This window comes from Mytilus californianus, unplaced genomic scaffold (assembly GCF_021869535.1).
Source record: "Mytilus californianus isolate M0D057914Y unplaced genomic scaffold, xbMytCali1.0.p SCAF_5, whole genome shotgun sequence".
Classification (NCBI taxonomy): domain Eukaryota; kingdom Metazoa; phylum Mollusca; class Bivalvia; order Mytilida; family Mytilidae; genus Mytilus; species Mytilus californianus.
This window is the reverse complement of record NW_026262701.1, coordinates 81,800,142-81,808,464: the sequence shown is the minus strand read 5'-3', so window position 1 is coordinate 81,808,464 and position 8,323 is coordinate 81,800,142. Positions and strand designations below refer to the sequence as shown.

The 8,323-nt window shown below is 37.1% G+C and overlaps 1 long non-coding RNA gene across 5 annotated transcripts; it reads left to right on the top strand.

Annotated features, from left to right (window-relative positions):
• The first annotated feature begins 2,349 nt into the window (after positions 1 to 2,349).
• LOC127703171 (uncharacterized) lies at positions 2,350 to 8,082 on the top strand. Of its 5 annotated transcripts, none has more exons than XR_007982734.1 (3): positions 2,350 to 4,784; positions 5,514 to 6,121; positions 6,744 to 8,082. It is a non-coding gene; the product is annotated as an uncharacterized LOC127703171 (long non-coding RNA). The 5 variants fall into 5 exon arrangements; XR_007982732.1 differs by having other exon boundaries at positions 2,350 to 4,898; positions 5,096 to 6,121; XR_007982736.1 differs by lacking the exon at positions 2,350 to 4,784 and having other exon boundaries at positions 4,924 to 6,121; positions 6,744 to 6,894; positions 7,047 to 8,082.
• The last annotated feature ends 241 nt before the right edge of the window (positions 8,083 to 8,323 follow it).

The window sequence follows — 8,323 nt, the reverse complement described above, 5'->3', positions numbered from 1 at the left end:
GATCTCTTATTTGTGAAATTTTCCAAACACAACCAACATGACCTAGCCACAATTTCAAATTGATAACTTCCAGGAAGTGCCAACTAGGCATGCCCAGTCAATATTGTGTAATTCTTGCAATGTTCTGGCAAACATATAGAATGGTCAAAGTTTTCAGCAATCTTGCGGCAAACATATAGAATGGTCAAAGTTTTCTGCAATCTTGCGGCAAACATTCTTTATAATTTTAAACTTTGTGGCAATCTTACGGCAAACATTGATGTTTCTGCAAACTTGCCGCAAGCTTGCAGCAAAAAGCTGCAATGTTTGCCGGAAGTTTGCAGCTAGCGGCAAACATCTGCAAACACTATTTTCTGTGTTCCTGCAAACTTTTTGTTTGCCGCAAGCTTGCAGCAAGTCTGCTGCAAGTTTGCGGCAAACAATTCAGTTCCATAAGGGAGGTGCTGCCATACATAGAAAATTGCCTATTACACCAAAAATTTTGAATGAGATATTTACTTTACTGTCAGTCAGCAGTAGTAAGGACTTGTGTTTTTGGGCAGCCTGCTTAGTGGCTTTTTTCTCCTTTTTAAGGAAGTCAAATTTGTTTGCCCCCTTCAATTTCAGCTTTTGATCCTTTGCGACATTTTACTCAGATGGTGTCTGTTTAAAAGTATGCAAAACCAAAACAATTCAATTTTCAGAGCGTATATTAGAAATTCCCCTTCCTAGAGTGAAGAATTCTCATTTATGTCCCTCTAAGGCGCTTCTTTTAAATTTTAAAAAGGTGCCAGCAGTGTCAGCCCCCTCACCTGTCTTCCTGTATTTAGTACGAGGCAAGGTTACCCCTCTTACATATACAGCCTTTGTAAAGATGCTAAAACAGAACTTATCTAGGTTGGGTTATGACAGCAGCAAATATTCGGGACATAGTTTTCGCAGAGGAGGGGCCTCCTTTGCCTTAGAATGTGGGGTTCCAGCTGATCTCATACAATCACAGGGTGATTGGAAATCTAATGCATACAAATCATACTTGGATCCTTCTTTTGCACACAGACAGGAAGTCATGAACAAATTTGCAGTTGCCCTTGGGAAATATTAAACCATTTAACCTACCTTCTACTGGTTACACCACACATGTTTGGGAAGTTTGGAATACCACAGATTATTAATTAATTAATTTGTGTATTGTTTTCAAACTGTACTGTTGTTTGTGTTTTATTAATATGAAATTTAAGCATTAAACTGTGGTTCTTTTCCCAAACATGTCTTTGTTTTACACTAGTAACCATCTGGATTCACAGGTTTCCTGACTGGATTCCGATCAGAGTTAGACATTAACATGCATCTGATCTGAGACTGGTCTAGATTCCAACAGCATATATACACATACACACTATACACATACACAGGGGGAGGGAAATGGGTGGGGCCGTTTCAAAGTGATGTGGATTAATCGCTTGCATATCATATAAAGTTATAAAGGGGATAACTGAAGAACAGTAAAAGTGAAGCTACCGAAATTTGTACTTGATTCCAGTTTAGTGGTAATAAGTACTGTGTATAAGTTTCATTACATTGGTTGAGGCAAACTAAAGTTAGAGCACGGAAACCAACTTTGGGACATACGTAAAGATGGACAAGGGTAAAACTTAATGCCCCCTACGCTACGGCGGGGGCATAAAAACGTCAATATCATAATTCAAACATATCTACGCTATTATAATAAAAGAGTGCTAGGTGTAGCAGATCGATTCCCACTTTTTCCTTGTTTCTGAAAAAAAAAACACAGATAAATTGATTTTTCTGTTTTCCTAAAAAAAAATGTAACAGCACGGCAAGTTGATATGTGTTTTCAATGCAGTTATGTAACTATCTAATAAAACCATAAATTTGATCGCATATTTGGTCTCATCAGTCAGGGAATGCATCAAATTTACAATTTGTGGAGAACATAAAATACACCAATCTGACTTTTCCCTGAGACCTTCCTGGTTACATATGCTTGTAAATGTATAATATATACAGCATTTCTAAATATTCATCATTCATTTTTTTTTTAAAGATTATAACAAGCCAAAAATTGTGTTTTAGTCAATACAGCATATTCAAAATTTAAATTGATGTTCCATTGTTGAAAATAACACTTCAATTCCATCAACAACATTATTACATTTTTTATCTATCTTAATCAGGGTCTAACAAAACGTAATTTTGAACTGAACCAGGAAAGTTTCGACCTGCCAGATAGTTAAAATTGCATGCCATGCAAAATACCAAGCAAACTGACATACTGTATCAGTCAATCAGTACTAGAACTAGATTGGACAAACAATAATTACATTAAAAATGTTTTGATTTTAAGCACTAATAAAATATATTATGATAGCATTTGTTAAAATGCTTTAAATTCAGTGTTACTGATCGATACAATTTAACACACCCATCTGGCATACAAATTTATAAGCCTAATAAGTTTGATGAATTATGTTGTACTCCATTATCTTTTGCCATCTTGATTGTAAAATAGCAGAACACAATATGTCTAAATCTTTAATTGAATAATTATGCAAACGCTGAGACTGGAATGCAATTAAAATATAATCTTTAATTTATCATTTATCAGATTCCTATGACTGTTTCTATTAATAGTAAATACTAAATTTTGATGATTTGTTTTGTTTGATTGAATTTATTAACTCTAGGTATCAAAAGTGATGTAAAAAAGAATACAAATGTCACTGTACATCGTAACAAACATGTCGATTTCAGATAAAATGCAAATCAGAGACAGACATTTGCCTCCGAGGCAAGCATTCTGTGATCAATATAAGATATGGGACAACTATTGAAAAAGAGAGAAAGAGACTCTTAAATCATGCTAAAGAAAGGACAGTTACTCATGACTGGGCAAAAGAAAAATGAATTTTACAAAATAATTTGAAATCCAATCATCAATGCAACAGAGGAAAAGAAACATGTAGAGTATAATTAACTTTTTTTTTGTTTGCTGGTGGTTTGTACCACAGGATTGTGTAAGCGTCTAGTGTGGTAATAGCCATAGGTTCCTTATTACCGCTAGCTAGCCTGCTTTGTAGGTGAAAAGAAAGCCGAGTGTGTAAGTCTTTCTGCCAGTACATAGCCTCTACACTATTCAAGACTTCTACAATGCTTCCCCGCGACAGCACATGGTAACTAGGATCTAGCATCCTAGGCATTATTGTAGAGGATCTCAGAGCAACAAGGACCCTAGAGATGCAGTGTGTAGGCCCATCGTTGCGTGGACACGCCCTTGCACTCATCAACCTTGTCCCAACTATGGTAAATAGTACCACTACCTTGAAGTTAGATCTGGGAAGATCAAAGGCTATGAGAGCAGACCCAGAAAGAAAAGATGGGAAGATGGAGCTCGTCAGCCATGGTAGGCAATCGTCTATGGGAAGCAAAATCCAGACAGCAAAATTTCATCCTGCAGATAGTAGGTTTCACGCATGGCTTATTACCAGGCAGAGTTAACAGAAGATGATTACGGAAACTACACAAAAAGAAACACCGAATTTCGTGAACGAGGACATACGTCATACAGATGACCAATTTTTTTTTTTTTTTTTTTTATTCACGCTGCTTGAAAAGGTACTGAATTTGAAAGAGCACATACGTTTTATTGCTTTTCAAGGTAAAACCCAGAGTTCAATGGAAGGATCAGCATTGCAAATGTTTATAACATATCCAAATCATGGTAATGATTTGTGCCTAATTTGTAAGCAGCTTTTCTTTGCCAAAAGTGTAGAAAAGATATGCATAAACTGCGAATTGAAAAGCTTAACATCTATTGTACAACATAGGCATATGCAAACGGATGAATACCAGAATGAAGAAGAAAGCTTAAATTGTAAGATGAAGAAACATAATAGATACGCATGTGTTTTGTGTAAAGATGTTTCAAAATACATCATTCCTGAAAATCCACCAGAGGAAAAACCCTATAATTGTGATATTTGTAACACAGCTTTCACACAGTCATCATCTCTGAACACCCACAAGCAAATAAAACATTCCAACCAAAAGCCATATAATTGTAATGTGGGAAAACATTTGCAATAAAAAATTATCTAACTGTGCATTCACGCACTCATAGCAGAGAAAATATATCTTATTTTTATATGGTATCAGGGTATTGAACTTAGAATATTTTGTACCTACATTTTGATATACATTATTTACTAGTGAAGAACATTCTAAGTTTCCATAATGCATTTCATACATATACATGCGCATAGCATCTGGTAGGTTGATATTACTAATATTTTGGTCTAAAGAAATTTCAAAACCATTATTAAGAACTAAAAAAATGATTAGTCATGCATGCCCTTCAGTAATATATTGTTATCATAAGCATTGTATCTTTGCTGAGTTTTTTTTATCATGCAGCAATATAAAATTTGTCAAGATTTTTCGTAAATCAAGACAAATCCAAATAATTGAGAGGCAGAAGAAACCAAACGAAAATTCAATCTAAACTAACAAAGCAATGGCAACAAAAAAAAAACAACAACATAAAAAACATGACAAGCAGCAGTCTACAAAACACAACATTGAAAACTAAAGACTGAGAATCGAATAGGTGCTCCGATAGGGTAAATAGGTCCTGCTGCACCTATCGTGCTATATGGTTACAGATGACAGCAAGAATTATACACTATGGTACAGTTGAACAAGGATGTTACAGGTAGCAGTAGACGGCACAGTTGACAAACAATGTTACAGGTAGCAGTAGATGGTACAGATGACAAATGATGTTACAGGTGGAGGTAGATGGTACAGTTGACAAACAATGTTACAGGTGGCAGTAGATGGTACAGTTGACAAATTATGTTACAGGTGGCAGTAGATGGTACAGTTGACAAATGATGTTACAGGTGGCATAAGATGGCACAGTTGACAAACAATGTTACAGGTGGCAGTAGATGGTATAGTTAACAAGTGATGTTACAGATGCCAGTAGAATGTACAGTTGACAAATGATGTTGCAGATGGCAGTAGATGGTATAGTTGACAAATTATGTTACCAGTGGGCAGTGGCAGTAGATGTTCAAGTTTATAAACAATGTCACAGGTGGCAGTAGATGGTACAGTTGACAAATGATGTTACAGATGACAGTGGATGGTACAGTTGACAAATGATGTTACAGGTGGCAGTAGATGGTACAGATGACGAATGATGTTACAGTTGACAGTAGATGGTACAGATGACTAATGATGTTACAGGTAGCAGTAGATGGTACAGTCGTCAAATGATGTTATAGATGGCAGTAGATGGTACAGTTTATAAACTATGTTACAGGTGGCAGTAGATGGTACAGTCGTCAAATGATGTTATAGATGGCAGTAGATGGTACAGTTTATAAACTATGTTACAGGTGGCAGTAGATGGTACAGTTGATAATTGATGTTATAGATGGTAGTAGATGGTACAGTTTATAAATATGGTTACAGGTGGCAGTAGATGGTACAGATGACCAATGATGTTACAGGTGGCAGTAGATGGTACAGATGACAAATGATGTTACAGGTGGCAGTAGATGGTACAGATGACAAATGATGTTACAGATGGCAGTAGATGGTACAGATGAGGAATGATGTTACAGGTGGCAGGAGATGGTACAGATGAGGAATGATGTTACAGGTGGCAGTAGATGGTACAGATGACAAAAGATATTACAGATGGTAGTAGATGGTACAGATGACGAATGATGTTACAGGTGGCATAAGATGGAACCGATGACAAACAATGTTACAGGTATCAGTAGATGGTACAGATGACAAATGATGTTACAGATGGCAGTAGATGGTACAGTTGACAAATGAGGTTACAGGTGGCAGTAGATGGTACAGATGACAAATGATGTTACAGATGGCAGCAGGTGGTACAGATGACAAATGATGTTACAGGTGGCAGTAGATGGTACAGATGACAAATGATTTTACAGGTGGCAGTAGATGGTACAGATGACAAATGATGTTACAGATGGCAGTAGATGGTACAAATTACAAATGATATTACAGATGACAGTAGATGGTACAGATGACGAATGATGTCACAGGTGGCATAAGATGGTACAGATGACAAATGATGTTACAGGTGGTAGTAGATGGTACAGATGACAAATGATGTTACAGATGGCAGCAGGTGGTACAGATGACAAACAATGTTACAGGTGATAGTAGATGGTACAGTTGACAAATGATGTTACAGATGGCAGTAGATAGTACAGTTGACAAATGATGTTACAGGTGGCAGTAGATGTTACAGTTAACAAATGATGTTTTACAAATGACCTTAGAGATGGCAGTAGATGGTACAGTTGAAAAATGATGTTACAGGTGGCAGTAGTTGGTACAGTTGACAAACAATGTTACTGATGGAAGTAGATGGTACAGATGACAAATGATGTTACAGGTGGCAATAGATGGTACAGTTGACAAATAATGTTACAGGTGGCAGGAGATGGTACAGTTGACTTATGATGTTACAGGTGGCAGTAGATGGTACAGTTGACAAATGATGTTACAGGTGGCAGGAGATGGTACAGTTGACTTATGATGTTACAGATGGCAGTAGATGGTACAGATGACAAATAATATTACAGATGACAGTAGATGGTACAGTTGACAAATGATGTTACAGGTGGCAGTAGATGGTACAGATGACAAATTATGTTACAGGTGGCAGTAGATGCTACAGATGACGAATGATGTTACAGGTGGCAGTAGATGGTACAGATGACAAATGATATTACAGATGACAGTAGATGGTACAGATGACGAATGATGTTACAGAGGCATAAGAAGGTACAGATGACAAATGATGTTACAGGTGGCAGTAGATGGTAAAGTTGACAAATGATGTTACAGGTGGCAGTAGATGGTAAAGTTGACAAATGATGTTACAGGTGGCAATAGATGGTACAGTTGACAAATGATGTTACAGGTGGCAGTAGATTGTAAAGTTGACAAATGATGTTACATGTGGCAGTAGATGGTACAGATGACAAATTATGTTACAGGTGGCAGTAGATGGTACAGATGACGAATGATGTTACAGGTGGCAGTAGATGGTACAGATGACAAACAATGTTACAGATGGCAGTAGATGGTACAGATGACAAATGATATTACAGATGACAATAGATGGTACAGATGACGAATGATGTTACAGAGGCATAAGAAGGTACAGATGACAAATGATGTTACAGGTGGCAGTAGATGGTACAGATGACAAATGATGTTACAGGTGGCAGTAGATGGTACAGATGACAAATGATGTCACAGATGGCAGTAGATGGTACAGTTGACAAATGATGTTACAGATGACAGTAGATGGTAGAGTTGACAAATGATGTAACAGGTGGCAGTAGATGGTACAGATGACAAATGATGTTACAGGTAGCAGGAGATGGTACAGTTGACTTATGATGTTACAGGTGGCAGTAGATGGTACAGATGACAAATGATGTTACAGGTAGCAGGAGATGGTACAGTTGACTAATGATGTTACAGGTAGCAGTAGATGGTACAGATGACTAATGATGTTACAGGTGGCAGTAGATTGTAAACCGGACAAATGATGTTACAGATAGCAGTAGATGGTACAGTTGACACATGATGTTACAGTTGGCAGTATATGGTACAGATGACAAATGATGTTATAGGTGGCAGTAGATGGTAAATTTGACAAATGATGTTACAGGTGGCAGTAGATGGTAAAGTTGACTAATAATGTTACAGGTGGCAGTATATGGTACAGTTGAAAAACAATGTTACAGATGGCAGTAGATGGTACAGAGGACAAATGATGTTACAGGTGGCAGTAGATGGTACAGTTGACAAATGTTGTTACAGGTGGCAGTAGATAATACAGTTGACAAACAATGTTACAGGTGGCAGTAGTTGGCAGTAGTTGGTACAGATGACGAATGATGTTACAGGTGGCAGTAGATGGTAAAGTTGACAAATGATGTTATAGGTGGCAGTAGATGGTAAATTTGACAAATGATGTTACAGGTGGCAGTAGATGGTAAAGTTGACTAATAATGTTACAGGTGGCAGTATATGGTACAGTTGACAAATGATGTTATAGGTGGCAGTAGATGGTAAATTTGACAAATGATGTTACAGGTGGCAGTAGTTGGTACAGATGACGAATGATGTTACAGGTTGCAGTAGATGGTAAAGTTGACAAATGATGTTATAGATGGCAGTGCATGGTACAATTGATAAATGAGTATACAATATCTCTGTATCAGGTGTGGAAACAGTCTTGTAGTATACAATATCTCAGTAG